The 17,016-nt window shown below is 39.6% G+C and overlaps 1 protein-coding gene across 1 annotated transcript in view; it reads right to left on the minus strand.

Annotated features, from left to right (window-relative positions):
* Window positions 1-17,016, minus strand: part of cntnap2a (contactin associated protein 2a) — a 201,146-nt gene that overhangs the window by 156,874 nt on the left and 27,256 nt on the right. Inside the window, exon 3 of the mRNA XM_042399826.1 lies at window positions 4,396-4,543. The gene's annotated coding sequence lies outside the window, so the exon portion shown is untranslated. The remainder of the gene's footprint in view (window positions 1-4,395; window positions 4,544-17,016) is intronic.

The raw sequence follows: 17,016 nt of genomic DNA on the forward strand, positions 1-17,016 counted from the left end.
ATGATAAGTACACAAACAGTACGCAAAATATAAAGTGTTTATACTTAGTTGTCCTTGAGACTAAGACAAAATATATGAAAGCCTCCTTTAAATGTCTATATTTAAAGAACTTGTAACAACCTGTTATATAACAGCAAGGAGACGAATGGCCAGCTGACTGAGCACCTCTGTGTTTTTTGTGAAACCATGCTGGTCCTCTGTAAAGAAACACTATAGAGATGCCAATAGCATCATGCCAAAGCCAGTCAAAGGTCCCCTTTATTGCCATGTAGTAGTTACGTTTAATTATCCTTGGCAATGTGTGGCATCAGGCAAACTGCAAATTAGGTGGCTGTGAAGACTTGCAGTCACCTGATCAGTCACTTGCAGTATGATGTGCCTGTATAATCAGATTGGTTGTATATTTGTATTTTTTGACTGTTGCTAAGGCACAGTAATAACATTTTAAGATGTATCTTTATGCTCTGGTATACATTTTGTCATTGTTTTTGATATTTCACATACTAAATGATAAAAACTAAACACAAAATAATCAATTGATTTATCCACAATCAAAAGAATTGTTTGTTGCAGCAATGTACTTTAATAATTATTTACTCCCCTGTATTTTTCATACCACATCACCGACTGTGAATGTTACACTGATGCTGTTTCAGCTGTTTATGCGTTGGGCCTCGGTCCTGCTCCAGGAATAGATGCTATCCATAAACACAATCTACATAAGTACATTTCTTAGACTCGACAGATGATGATGGTGATGCATCATCTTGACAACAGATTTAAAGTACTAGTGGCATAAATAGGCCACAGGTGAAAGATAGATATGATATGATTGAAATTCTACTTGTGTGAGAGTGATTGCATTTGTATAGAAAATTTAATTTGTACTCTGTTTCTGTCTGACTCCCCTTTCTCTCATATACTGGCTGTACTGTTTCCTGACTCATCTATGAAATAATTGATTTTCTGTTGATCCTATGTTAATCAAAATGGAAATGAGCATGTAAATTCCACAGCATGGTGGATCACGACTCCTTTATAGCCTCTAGCTCTGGCACACGCGCATACACACACAGCTTTTTATTGTACAGTCCTAGATGAGTCATAATATGCTATTGCATTTAATTATCATACATTTTCAAAAACCCAGAATTACCATCTACAACCAACATATTTGGTGATTATGCTGGGAACATAACATCTATATTTATCTGCCCCCTTCTCCTCCTACTACTTCTCTTTTTTTGTGCTTCCTTCTTTCATCCTATTTTCTTTGTCATTGCCCAACGCTGTCCTTCTCCTCTCTTTTATCTTTGGATTGGGAAGCAGGAAAACATTTAGGCTGATTCTAGGAGAGCTGGAGAGTTGAGGGAGGAGTTGAAGGATGGGTAGATGAACAGACAAATGTATGAGTTCTCATTTTTTGACTGAATGCTGAAGATAGGAGCAGTGACAGCGTAATCATGAGAAAGCACCGCAGGCTTCAAAACACAGCTGACAGGCAACTCTGAAAGATGATGCACCAGATGAGTGGGGAGTGTGTGTATGTGTACATGTGTAGGCGTGTGTGCACGTAAATGTCTCTCTCTCCCTGTGTCATCCCTGATATCTGAGTTGTAAGCATGTATTTACCTGATTGTGTATTTATTATGTGTTTCATCTGACAGATGTCAAGGTGTGGCGGACAAAATTCATATCTTTCACAAACACAAACTCTCAGAGCCTATTCGCACTTGAAACTGATATTTTCTTTTAATAGTATTGTTGTTTACCCAGGGCACTATCTAGCAAATTATCTGTCTGTCTGTCTGTCTTGTTGAATGACAGGATACCAGGGCATTTGCAAGATGCGTATGCAAGAGTATGTGCATGTGTCTTATTTGAATCTAAAACAGGACGTTTGGAAAGAGCCCGCATGATCTGTTGTTTCATCATGATTTATTTCACACAGCTGAAATGCATTTACATCTGGGAGTTAACTATAATCACAGTGTTTTCCTACTGGCTCTAGAACAGCACCGCAGGAGCAGGTGCCAGTTAAAGTCACATCAACGATAGTTGTTGTTGAAGCAGGAAAAGACTTCTCATCTTTTCCCTTCTTTTCCCTAAACCTCAGAATGACTTTACTGTTGTTTATGTTGTAGGATTTTGGAGCTCGGATTCTCTATTTTATCTATTATTATATGGTATGATTGACTGAAGGGGAATTTTTGATGGAGAAAAAGTTCATATTTATATATTCTGCAAACACTTCGAAAACAAAGGGGACCCTTTTTTTATTTCTTGAGCTACAACAGTGTGACAGTGAGCCAGCATGCACAATACCACAACCCTGAAACTGAAGCAGCTAAATGGACTTCATTCAACACTGATTTTGATTATTTACACCTGTGCTTTTCCTGCTGTGACATGTCAAAAATGTCTCCTGTGAACAAGGCCTGTTGGATGGTGCAGCATGTCAAACATATATGGAAGGAGAACAGAAATAGGAGCCTAAAGAGATGACATTTTTCATTTACAAGCCTCCTATGCATTTAGATGGTGATTACAGCCAGTAGGTATTAAATTTCAACAGGGCCTTTGCAGAAACATTCATAATACTACATAAATACCTGACACACTGCTGTGAGACTACTGACAAGCCAGTGGAGGAGCTGCAGAATAAATAAAACCAAATCAAATCAAATCTACATAAAATCTAATCTTTAGTCAGTCTAGTCAGTCTAAGTATACTTTCACATTTAGCAAGCGAGTGATGCCAGTGGTGAGCCAGCCAACTTGCATCAATTTATCATCTTTTTTATTTATTGAAAAACAAAAATGGTCAACACTTCAGAAAATACTGTGCTTGTATAGATTGTTTCAGGTATGTTACTGCCATTTTTTGTTTACAACTCACAAAACCGCCAGTGCTTGACAGCCAGCTCCGCTGTTGTGTAAGCTATTGATTGTTCCAGCATTTCTTTCTGTAAAGTTGAGAAATATATCTTGTTGAGTCTGACTTGAACAGCATGTTTTATATTTGGAAAACTATAAGTAAATATCTCTCATAAATTATGAAGTGATCTGAGCAGACCCTGTGTTGCTACCCGCTTCTGTGTTTCTGCATATGATTGAGGCTATTCATAGTTTACAGTCTGTAAAAAAAATGTCTTTACTGCCTGCTGTATTTTCTTGTGGAGAAGCAAAGCATAGCTGAATTATCATGGCAAACCTGGCAAATGCAGTGGCTTAAAATATAATGTGCCTTTAAGAAATTCTAACAAATAATAATGCAAATTTTCCCAAATCAAATTCAGGTTTCAGGGTTTTTTAGCCCAGATTAAGACTTCTGAGATCACTGTTTGGGAATGTAGGAGTACAAGTAATTTTACTTAAAAATAGCAGCAGAAACTACTTGACTTTATCTAAGCACAAAAGCAGTCAGATGTATTAGTGGTGAAGTTTTCATCCCCCCGATGAAGTTGTTTGTGAGTGAAGTAGTGGGTGTGTATGAGGGATGTAAACTTAAAGTGGACTGGATGGCTGCACTTTTGTTGTTCTGTGCGTCTGTGTATACATACAGTATGTGTGCATCAGTGTGTGTGCGTGTGTATGTGTTTGTGTATGTGTGTATATGTGTGTCTATGTGTACCACATCTTGTCATCCTTATCACTACTGACTTGTTTTTCTTTTAACATGGGAAGGAAATGAAACAAGGGAAATATAATGAAAAAGGCTGAGGACTGACTGGAATGCAGTACATGCCCTTGTATTCACACACACACACACACACACACGCTGACATATCCACGCATGGTGCAATCGCATCTCCAGAATGAAAGATGTACGTGTGTCACTTATAACAGTAATTTATGCAGAGCCTTAATTGAAAATTGTTATCAAAATCAATTTGGCAGCCTTTAATAGGATGAGAGCAAAGAGGCTGCAAGAGAGTCAGTTCCCTGGATGATACATTTGTTAGAAAGCTGTGTGAGTGTGTGCATCTGCATGTGTCTGCCAGTCTGTAACTCTGCTCTGCATATTTTTGCACATTAAGTTTTTTTTGCGTGTGTGTGTGTGTGCGTGTGTCTATCCAAACAGGTTTGCACACTGGGTTTGTGTTTCATTCTTATACAGAATTAGCTCATAATGAAGGAACACTTATTGTGACTTGATTGGAGCTGACAGAGTATGATTAGGGTCTCCCCATGGATCCATAAATATAAATGTTAATAATACTTTCTGCAGCATGAACAGGTTCACAGTGTGTTTGTATGGTCTCTGGAAATACAAAAGTAAAGTGCAATTAATTGTGTGAAGATTACAGGTGTTACAGGTGAGAAAAAGTATGCGTGTGAAGAGAGGAATAGAATATACAGTGTGCTAGTCTACTGTACAGTATGTGAACTCACAGTATGAGCAGCCATAGACTTCTATGCGCAGACCGATCCGTCCCTCCTCGCTCCAGTCCAGTGGGACGAGCTTCAGGAAGCGAGCCACGATTCCCTGCTGCAGCTCATGGCGAACGGAGCTCTCCGAGTTTGAGTTTCCAGAGAAGGCCTGTGAACACAAATAGTCACACACACACACACACACACACACACAATGAAATTAAATACATCAAAGCCACAAGCCTGCAGTCAAACAAGCAGCTTCGGGACTTGGAGCAAGAGTATTTGTTCCACTCACCACATCCTGCCCTAAAGGTACACACATTCACAAAACATACAAAATAATTATGAGTCTACATATCTAATATGCCTGCCATAAGACAATCTGACTGCAGGGGATTTGAAGAGGAAATTGCACATTGTATTCAACTCATAGTGCATGTGAGAAACTCCCTGTTCTCGTCGTTTCATATTTAGTCCCAAAGATTCAGAGGGGCTTGGAACTAGTGAGGTTTACAGCTCCTTGTCATATTATCACTGTGTTTTAAACATTCAGCCAGTACTGTGTCTGAAATCTCAGCCTCTGGAAAACAACATATTGTCTACAAACAAAACAAATATGTACAAAGCCCACAACGAAGAGAACGAAACAGGGGATCAGACTTATGATTAAGCCTTTTCTGGGTCTGGTGTAAAATTAGATCAAAACAATGCATTTTCCTTGCATGCACCTTTAAAAAAAAAAAGTTACTTTCAACAATTCATCATGTGGTGATGACTCCAACAGAGTGTGACATCAGCTGCTAATCAAAATGCAGCGACAAATATAGCGATATAAATTTGGGGATGCAAGCGACATTATTTCTCAGAAATGTTATGTAATTTAGCCAATTTAAAAGCTTTCATTGAATGTGGGTATCATTTTGCTTCATTTTTGTTGTTTTGATTTGACTCTGGCTTTTGCTCGACTTTTGTGTCGCAACTGCATTAGTAAATCTTGTTGCTGACGGATAGCTCAATTTGGGAAATGTCTTCAACCCCTACTAGATGTCCTAATGCAGAATCACAGAATAGTATAGAAGCCTGGTTTAGTCCATAAAAAGACACTGGTTACTATAACATGTCATCTTCTTTTGACTCCTCTCTTCTCCTTTCTTGCCTCTTTCCTCCTCTCTCCTGCTCAGTATCTTCTCTTTTACTTGACCTCGCACATGATGGAGAAAACCTCTAACCACCCACTAATCCACCTCACCTCAGTCCCTGAACTATTTTCACTTCTGCGCTTTCTTCTCCTCTGTGAAATAAACATACACACCATCACCCTGTTCCCCATGCTTTTCTTCTACACAGATATGCACAGAGCATTTGGCGTGAACCATCAGGGAGAAGCATCATTAAAGGCCTAGCAGGTAACTAGATGAGAGCAAGACACTACACAGCCATGTGCTATTCTAGATAAGACATGAAATGGGCAGGGCAGTGGATGAGAGTGGAGAAAAAAAAAGCTTTACTCAGACAGTCTGCTTTGAGCTGACTCCTCAGTGACCCAAGTGTGTACCCCTGAAGATACACTATCTCCAAAGGAGAAGATGGTCAAGAGTTCACTCTAAGCTCAGAGCTACTGAACATCCACTGTAGTGAGGGAGTGGACACAAGGTGAACGGTGCTTCTATCTCCTCAGCGTCTTTCCCTCACTTTCATTTTTAATCTTTCTTTATACAGGAAAGGTTAACTGAGCGCACAAATACACACACGCTTTTTTTTTATTAGCATCCTGCTTCAAATTCACACAGCTCCACATGACTCATTGGGGAGTCGTTCGGTATACTTTGACTGCAGTTTCGGCTCTCTGCAGGTGCACAGGTCTTGAAGATCTGGGTTAAGTGAGTTGTTCAAGGGGAGTTACAGTATGCTGTTTTTGAGGGAGAGGGTTCACCGAGTATTATATGTCACCAGCCATAAACATTATATCACTAGTTAGTTAAAGTTTCTGGTGGCTTTGTGGGAAATTTGACATTCTCTGCATACCTAAAGTCAGATAAACTCAAGAATTATTTTCTTACTTGTGACACTAAACTAAATGACACTAAAACTTTAAACATTAAAATTAAAAAATAAATGACATCATCTAATTCACCTCCTGTTTATAACTGTATTTATGTGTATTTTTGAAATATGTTTCTCAACAAGACAACACAAGGCAAACGGTCTTCGGAGTTGCAGAAATCATATTTCCTGTGCATGAGTTGAACTATAAGCTAACCTTCTAGTTTAACATACCTTCAAATTACATGCCAATGCATAAAAACAAGCATCTGAAAGAAGGAAAAATGGATAAAAAAAAAAGAAATATTTCTTTAATCACTGGGGCTAGCAGCTGGAGTTGTTTGTACATTTCTCTGTTTCTCTCTCTCAAACTCTTCTCATCCTTCTCTTTTCCTGTCAAATCTTCTCAATCCTCCTTCACATCCTGTGCTCTCTATTGCATGTTTATCCTTCACCATTCTGTTTCCAAAATGCCTGTGGTCCTGGCTCAGGATTCGAAGCACAAAAAGCACAAATGTACCCATTTACATGCACACATGCAAGTATATATGCACACACACAACCGCCCGCTCACCACCTTGCCATTTAAACCTTTTTGCAACGTTAAAACCTGATATCACCCCTAAGCTTATTTCAGTTGAAAATAAAATAATTTTTAAAAAGTCTGCAATCTGTAATCCTCTACTGAGGATTTGGCTGACTGTGTGCCAATGACTTTACTTCTTTTTGTCCATCCGACACTTTCCTCTCCTTGCCCTTGTCAAAGTATAAGAGAGAGGAAGGGAGAGAAAGGAAGATAGAGAGAGAGAACAAAACCATTTTTCGTCTCCATCCAAAAGCTGCACCACACCTCCCAACCCCCACATCACCGTTTTCCAGCTTCCTTCTTTTATTTCTCTTTTGTGTTCATCCCACTGTTCAGCACTTATCTGTGCTTGGCTGAATGAACAGCTCAATTCAAAGGCATTACTATGCAGAGCGGAGGGCAGAAGGTAGGGTAGGAAAGAGAGGAGGAGGAGGAGGAGGAGGAGGAGGCTGAAGGTGAAGAAAAAGTTGCGGATGCCGAACCCCTCGGAAAAGTCTGCTAAGTCAACCATTTAATTCCCTCTCCTACAAAGTAAAATCATTAACCAGCAAACCAACGAGTAATTTGTGTGTGTATGTATGTGTGTGTAAGGGTTAGACAACTTAAGAGCTTAGACACTTTGACGTTTTGTTTAATCAAGAACTGAGGTAATTTACGGCAACAAAGGCCTAAAAGTGCCTGAAGCAACTTTCAGTTTTTCCCAGAGTATGTACGTGTCTGTGTGTGTGTGTGTGTGTGTGTGTACACGCCCTTATGGGTTTGTGAGTGTTTAAGCCTGAACTATTTAAAATTTATATGTATTAATTCTATGTACGTCGAACTACTGAGTTAAAAATATATTGCGGTATCACATCAAAAATAAATGTTGGTGCATTTGGGAATCCTTAGTAGATTCAAACTGAAAAAATATTTACTCCTATATTTTCATATTCCTGTGAGGATGTGTGTAAACTTTAAGAATATTACAAACCAAACATGCTGTATTTTAAAAGTTTAAATAAGCAAAGTTGGTAAAGAAAACCTCAGATGAGAGTCAAAAAACAGCACAGAGCTGAGGCATGATTTTAGCGATCCATGAGATCAGTGGAGGAAAAGCAATGAGAGGAAACTTGACTTGGAAAACAAAAATAATGAGGGAAGCTGAGAGCCAGCGAGTCTACTTGTTGGGCATTTGGAACACTGAGGCTGCTGTCACTCAAGACTGAACAAGCCAATCACTTTTCTACAGCTGGTCAACAAATACCCCCCTGGACTGCTATGTCTTGCACACACACACGCACACACAAACACACATCAGTGGCCATGTAAACAAGATGTTGGCATGACTTCCACCCATACACACATCCTGACATTCAAACACACGCACTTATACAACCATTTACTCAGCAGCTCTCCCTCGTTCCTACTCCTTGCTCACTTGCTTATTCTCCCTGCCCGCATGTTTTTCATTTCCTGAATGTGCATCTGTTGTTTCTGTGTGTTTGTGTGTTAGTGAATATCTATCCATATGTGTGTGAGTGCATGCCTGTGTTTGTGTTTGTGTGTCTCTGTTTTGACAGCCAGAGACAGGCCTTTCCAGAGAACAGATCTCAAGATACTGAGAAACAACAAGTGAAAGCTTCTGGCGTTTGCTAGTTGCTGCTGGACCCTTTGTTAGACCAACCCAGAGTCCAGGGCCATTGTGCGTGCGCGGGTGTGTGGATTTGTGTGTGTGTGTGTGTCTTTCAAACCGAGGCTGGGGAAATCAGTCCGGACTGGTCTGCTCTTTTGTTTTTATCGACAAGTATACGGGACAAAAAAGAAGGACCATAGAGAAATTTGTGTTTCTGTGAAGCCCTGTGGGTGGTTGTGTTTGTCTGGGTATGTGCCTTCACTCTGCCAAGAAAACAGGACAGACTGTAGTAGTACTGAGTTTAAGTCATGAATCTTTAAACAGTTTTACAGATTCAGAGAATTATAGAGAATTGCGGACAGTGAGCGTTACAGCGTAAAAAATACTACACATTTTATTTCAAGAATAGAATAAAATGTTTTCATCAACAAGTGTACGGGACTCCTGTTACAAGCTCATTGTAGGAAAATAGTACATGGTACATGGCTTTTACAAGAGGCACTGGCACGTTCTGCAATTACATGGTGTTCTCAGAAGGAAGGCTAATGTAACCTTTAAATATACCCAACCTCAGAGACTGCTGTGATCAATTCAAGCCTGCCACTACAAAACACAAACCTTTTGACAAGGTAGAATCTGTGTGTGGCTCAGTCAACCCTTTTCCCCACACACTCGCATAGGTTATAAATCCCAAAAGTGAAAAAGCTCTCACTTAAATATCTCCTTACTTGAGCCTCCCAATAGATGATTCATATTATTCAGTTATTGTGCCCAAAACTATATGTCTGTAAAATATAGTGGGCCTGGAGAGCAGGTCCTACTGAACACAAAATGTTGCCTCAGTGGGAGAGATTCTTCATCTTCTCTGCTAACCACTTCTTGACACTCGCTGACAGAATTTAAAATTTGAGTCACAGTCAATCAAGCTTCCCACTAGGATTGGAGACCAAAACCAAGTTCTGCTGCAGGCAGAAGCTAAATGGATTTCTGATCTGGGTCTACAGCTCCAGACAGGCATTACATTTTCTTGTTTCTTTTAATTACTATTGTAGGTAATGTTTATTACATTTATGTTTCCGATGATCTCTCTTAGTTACGTATATATTATATCTAATGGCTTTTGATATCATGTGGTCTGTCCCAAGTGACGTCATGCCTCCTGCTTCTTTTTTCCTTATTTCTAGCGTCCACCTTCACTACCTTCTTACACAACCTGAGGAAGTGTGTTGTGCTTAAAAAACATTGTATATCTGCATATTAGAACCATTTACTGCATGTCCAGCTTTTGCTCTGTGCACTTTTATTGATTTCTGTGCATTAAAGCCATGCAATCAATAAATATTTCCATTTGTGCAAGCAAGGTGCTTCTGACATTCTTTGTGTTATTTTATTTGAACAAGTCCATTATCAGATCTGTTACAGCTGTTTGCCGGAGCATTCCTCCTCTCATTAACTTCTCTCACCCACTAAAAGGAGCTCCCTAAGAGCTGGCGTCAAAGGGAATGGGAATGTTTTTCTTTGCTTAACACTTCCAGAACATTTCATGCTAATAATGACCTCATTTATTACTATAGCGCAATCAAAAGAAAGACAGTGCTCTGTAAAAATTCCAAAACATTTTGACATCACATCATCATCAGTAGTTCCCCCTCTAACTTCACTTAATTATCATTAGTGTGCAAAATATTGCCCTGCATTGAATTAAATTTTACAGAGAGCCTGGCACGGACAGACAGACAGACAGACAGACACACACACATGGAAAGAATAGAGTTTTAAGAGCCCATTACTCAGACTGTGAACATTTGGCACCTTTTCTCCCCTCTGCTCACCAGGGGACTAACACTGATGGAGTGAAGACAGCCTCCCTGGCTCTGCTATAAAACCTCACAGGTACACCAGTGGAGCTAAGTCGCTATGTTTGTGTGTGTACATTCATCTGTGCCTGCAAACGCCTCATGACCTCATTATATGTCAGAGTATGTGTGTTTTGACATGATGTTTGTAACAGCCAGCATATTCACACTTGTGAATGTCTGACTCCTCTTCTCTTCCCTCCTTCTTCCTTCCCTGCCTATTCCCTCAAAGCTTTGACATTAATTTCAAGACCCACAAGAACCATTTGGAAAGAAGCAAGTTCTGTTCAGCAAAATTAGTCAGACAGATGCGTCAGCCAATCATCACCAACAGTCATGTGGACATTCTTAAAGGACAAATCTGGTTTATTTCAACTTACTGTATTCCCCATAAATGTGGCTATTGTGGTTCTATGGGTCATGCTAATTTTGCATTCACCAGCTCGGTTATAAAGATGTGGGGAAACAAGGACTCACTCAAAACGACGTATATCGAGGCAAGCTGCGCAAGCCTCCTACAGCTTTCCAAAGAAACATGATTTTCGCTTGAATCATTTCAAACACTTGACTGAATCAGACCGAAAAACCAACGAAAAACGACTGTTATGGCTAACTGCATAGGGATCTACATCCAGGGGAACTTGCACATTGGCTTGTTTACATGTGTGAGGCTGTGGCTAGGTTTCAGTTCATGCTGAAGAAGTAGATAAGATAAAATGGTTTGTTCCTGCATGTTTCTGAATTGCAAGAATAAAATAACAAGACACACACTGCATTGATGGAGTTTTCATCAGCTACTGCTGGACGATAGAGATGCACATGCTGTAATCCCTCACATAGCATTTGATGTGTTGTATACACATTTCTTCTTACCATATGAAGAGCTGACCATTTGGCCGGCGTCACTTCCAGTTGATTTTTGAGGTGAAACAGTCATGCAGCAGACACACCACATTTGGCATCAACAGGTCCCACTGTGTAGCAAAAGTTTTCCTCTTCACCAGGCAGGAGAATAATGATTACAGGAACACCACTGGTTGCTTTTCTGCATGTGCCTCCATTGTTTATTTTTCCTCTTCTATTTGTTTTGGCTCCTCTCTGTGTACCCCACTTCGAACAAGTGTGGTTGGCCATCAAAGTGAAATGACTCGCAATCGTCTTCATATTAGTCCATGAAATAGTCCATCATTGCATTTAGTTTTTAGAACAAAGGCTAAAGTCAACCTTATACATGTAAACAAACCAGCCCGGAGGTAGATCCCTATGCAGTTAGCCATAATGGCTGTTCCAGGTGGCTGGTTTCAGTCTGACTCAGAGACGAATGTTTGAAATAATTTATGTATAAATCCTATTTATTTGGAATTCTGGAGGACAAGCTTGCCCCGGTAAACATCAGTACATCAGCTTGAAATAAATCAGAATTACCCTTTAAGTGGTTAATAAGACAATTAATAAGAGTATGAAATAGCTACAACAAACCTTTTGACAACACTGTCATGAAACACAGACACATTGCAGTCTTTACAATGGCAAAGGTGTGATTTCACTGGACTCTTTAGTGTCATGTGTTGTCATACAAGTATAATAGTCATGTTCTTGACGGTATTATTCAAATTTCATAGTAACCACTTAAGTTGTACCACATGAGACTTCCATGACCCACTGGGAAGTGTCCTCTCTATCTATTTGAATTCATCATCCTCGTTATTCACACTCAGCAATTTTTAATTTCCGTACAACTCTTATCTGGAATGGAGTGAAGTGACATTAAAGAAGCTGACGTTCAAGTCCTGTGAAGTCACTGCAGCGGATCAAGATACTGAGCTGAAAGTCAGACGAGACTTTATATCAATGTAGATGAAAAAAGCCATAAAAAGTCATATCCATGACTGCAAGCAATGCGTTCCTCTGTGGTCTGATTGCTTGAATTCAAATATTTTGGACTTTAATGTTTGATGTAATAATTCATTTGCAATGGCCAATGGCAATTAGTAAGCAGTAGTCGCTGTGAGTGAAGTGGTGTGTGCATGTACATGTGCTCATTCATATGGGTGCCTGATCACCTTGTTTTGCAGTTTATGTGCTGGGTCAATAGGATCAGTCTGGGTCAGGATCATAAAAGGGGGATGTATCTATGAATACACACATCAAACCCAATACTAAACCTCTTAAAGATCTTACATTAATATACAATGAGTGCACCCCATTTCATCTAACGTAAATGGATCTCCATTGATCCCCTCCCCAGTCTGTCTTATCAGCTGGCACCAGTTGCTGTTTTGGTAGTAGCAATGGATCTTCACCATCTGTGACTTGACTCATTACATGATGTCTTGGAAAGCATGGGCTTTGGTTCAACAATGCTCAGTTGACTGTATTCATCTTTACATAATATTTTTTGTAATGAATGATTATCTCCATAACAACCAATAATCAGTGAGAAAGTAGGTGCTCTAATACTTCGATTAAACAACAATGGTCTTTTGTTTCTCTTGTGTTACAGGCAAAGAGCAATCACTTGAATAAAATGTTTTTCCCCATAGTGGCCTATTGTCGTGACAGCAAGAACAGTGTCACTGATGTGAAGCACCATTTAGATAGAACCAATAATGTTATGCATGTGTTCATCTTCACAATTATTTTTAGATGAGGTAATGAAAGGCTATCATTGTTCAAACATTGGAGGGTTTTCTTAAGAACAATGTTGTACTTGATGTGGTTGTTGGCTACATTGCACAGCTATAATTAGAGCAAAGAAATAAGTCAAATATTTCTCTTTACATAATAATTCCTTTTCTCCTACTCGTGATCACAGTGAAGCCAACATTTCACTTGCTCTCCTACTCATACAAACATGCTTTTTATTCAGAAACTTCATTTTGATTTAGTTAGTCTGAATCATCATAAGTGAAGCTTTTAGAGTATTATTGCAATATGACACACACACACACACACATATATAAGCATAGTAAATAAAAAGATAAACTCTAGCAGCACTCCTGCAGAGATGTGGACCATCCCTCCTGATTGCTCAATTACAAGATGACATTTAGCAGGCTTCAGATTCACCAGGTAAACATGAAATTATTTTGTGTGTAATATATGCTAAAATCACACAAAAATAAGCTGTTGGAGTGATCAGTAGCCTAGCAGTTGAGAAGCATACCATGTAACCACAATGTCCCAAAATGTGCCTTGTTCAATTTTGCATGTCATAAAGGCAAAAATGCAAAGAAGAACCACCCCTGCAGCTAGATGACATCATTTGTCTGTCCCTTCTAAAACCGACAAATAAATCAGTTTTATCATGTGATGATAGTATGGTTAAGTTTTGGTTAGGTTTAGGCATAGAAGCAACTCGGCTAGGGTTAGAGTTAGGGAAAGATCACGGTTAGGGTTGGGTTAACGTTACAAAAACACCTTGATTTAGGTTAAAATTGCAACCCCTTCAAGGTTAGGGATCAACTGTGGTCATGGTTAAAAGAAACCAATGATGACTATGACTATTGGTAGGAAACAAGAAACAGTGGTCTTCCATATTAAAGTCCCACTTTTTGCAAACTCAGCCATCCACTGCAATCTCCTCCTTCTGCAGGTTTTTTGACTCTATAACAACATCACACTAATTCCTCTGCTCCCAATACACAACTGTCATAACTACTATGGCTTTGTTGCTTAAAACCTACATCCTTTGGGGCATTTGCTGAAATGACCCTTCCTGACATTTCCCTTGGTAGGACAGTCTAGACTGAAACCAGTTTGTTGTTCTAATACAATATGTATGCACATAAACATATTAAAAGTATATAATTCACCATAATATTTTTATTGTATTTATTATTATTATTATTATTATTATTATTATTATTATTATTATATTGCTGTGCAAGAGTACCTAAATACCGCAGCCTAAGACTTTAATTCCAGACCATTTTCTTGCATCTTCATATGGACCCCTCCTTTATGAGCACTGTAATACACATGCAAGAATTGTTGCTTTTATTATTTGTCCTTAAGACATTTTATTAATTTTCCTTGCTTTGGTGCTGCCCTTTACTTTAGTGCTGTCTTTCTGGTCCCTTGCACTAATGTGCACTTACTTTCCTCTTTTTTCTCCAAATGTAACCCCCTCTAAAAGTGTCAGCCAAATGTCTAAAATGTACATGTAAATTTATGAGGCACTTGATGTCTGTATTTAATAAGATGCAAAAACATGGAGAATTTATATCTTACAGCTGGGAAAATCACTTATGTTCAAAAAGTCAGAAATCTTTTTTTTTCTTTCCTTTTTTCATAGAGTTTCCCCTATATTCCTTCTGCATTTGTGCACCACAGCTGCAAAATTACAAGCGCTGCTCCTAAAATTTCACACAATCATCAATATCAATGGGCTACTAATGATTTTCACTCGCACACTGTGCGAGCATGATAACACCTTACGTTAGCGTGGAATTGTTCTGAGTCATCCACTGGTGGAAGGCACTGTTATAAGAGTAGTGTAGCTCGGTTAAGGAATAGGGCAGTGCGTAATGTGTGTGTGCGTAGCAAGTGTGTGGTTGAGCGAGTGGCAGTAAAGTGACAGTGAATGTGAGTGGAATAGAGGAAAAGGTTAGCAGTAAGTTATCAGTCTGGCAGTAAATGTACAGTACAGGCTACAGTGTGTTATTTAATAAATGCTGCAGCTTCTCAAGACAAAGAAAAGTCTCGTCTGATGTTTCTCCATGGGCTTGAAAAGTGAAGGGGGTTAACCCCAAAATTAGTGACAATGTGTTAGCCTAACCTGACCAGGCTCACTCATGGTGGACTGACCTTTAAGTCGGACCAGCTATTCTCATTTTAGTGTCAATCTCAGCCGCTATGAAACAGAGAGCAGAGAAATGTCTGGCTGCGGCCCCCCCAAAGCAGTCAACCTAGGGGAAATACTATAACATGTAATCCCTTGAGGAAATTTCACGTATATTTTACTCAGCAATACCCAGACAAAGAATTTGAAATAAATATCAGACTGACATGAAGAGAAAAGTAGACAGACAGACAGACAGAGAGAGAGAGAAAGAGAGAGAGAGAGAGAGAGAAAGAGAGAGAGAGACAGAGAGAGAGAGAGAGAGAGAGAGAGAGAGAGAGAGAGAACACAGTCCAGTGGTGCATAAATCCAGGTGCATGATTTATCAGTGCATGCTCCGCAGCTTCTGAAACTGAATTAGTCCTTACCACTGAGACATGGAGACTTCACCATTCATTTACCTGACGAAGCACAGTCTAGCAATCCTGCCCTCTTGACAACACACCCACACACGTTCACACTTACACACAGGCAAGCAAATAAGCACAGTAGTGCACAAACACTCGCACCTGCACACAAGCTTGCACATGCACATTTCAGCACCATTAGGTTCAGTTTATATACAGCCTGTAGCGCAGGGAGTGAAGCAAATCATGCACAAGCCCTGTCGGTGAGAGATGAGCATTACATTACACCCAAAGTGTTACTTCATCACACTTATTCTCCCCTTTTTATCACAGCTCTAACATAATTTCATCTGTAAATACCTGAGCACTGTAACTGCTAAAATACCACAGCATAGAGACTTACACATGAATAACATAATTAAGTTGTTCATTATACTTCAAACAATCACAGGGATGTTAGAGGCCGCTTTCATACCAGTTTTGTTCATCAGGTCCAGACCAAAACATAAAACCAATTATACATTGTTGCCTCTCAGTTCTAGTCTGTTTTGTGATCAAATTGAAAACAAGCAAGGGCTGTACACATGAAGGCACACAGACTGACAGGTAACTTCAAAAACACAAAATCTCAATGCTATGGCCTCAGTTTACAATTTTATTTCTCCTGCTGGTGCAAACAAGCCTTCATCTGAGCCTCTTTTTCTTGTTGAAACAGAACAGAAAAGCGAGTAGAAAACAGCACACATGCTATACAGTGGCAACACACTGCCAGTTTAAAAGTTTTAACCAAGATCCTTAAAGTTTGGCTTTTCCTGTTTTCTTCTTCTACAACAACCTTCCCAAGTGGTTGCTTGTCCACAGCATGAACTAGACCCAAGCAGCAACCTCTGGGGCTGAAAAAATGAAGCCACACAAGTGCCAAAAACTGAAGTTCCTCAAATGGCCACTTGAGGCTGGCTCCAAAAGTGTGTCAGTCCCCATAGCCCCCAATGTTAAAATGCCCGATTTTACAGCAGAAATAAAGATGTATCATAACCCCAGATTCACAGAGTATAGGCATAGCCATAGCCATTGCTATATCAGTGTGTTTTCAGATCATGAAAGTTAATTGTAACAATTTGGTTGTCTAAAAAAGTCTTGTTCAGCATTTGGTTGTTCTAAAAGACCCTCTAAGGACTTGGATGTTCACTTTTAGCAGCTAGCAGCTAATGTTAGGGTCAGCTCCACCCTCTCATCCAAATATGGCCACTTCTGGCTCCAAAAAGCCAAGATGGCCAATGTCAAAATGCAAACTCAAGGCTTCAAAACGGGAGTCCACAAACCAATGGGTGATGTCTCTGTGCCAACGTCCA

Source organism: Thunnus maccoyii, chromosome 21 (assembly GCF_910596095.1).
Source record: "Thunnus maccoyii chromosome 21, fThuMac1.1, whole genome shotgun sequence".
NCBI classification, from domain to species: domain Eukaryota; kingdom Metazoa; phylum Chordata; class Actinopteri; order Scombriformes; family Scombridae; genus Thunnus; species Thunnus maccoyii.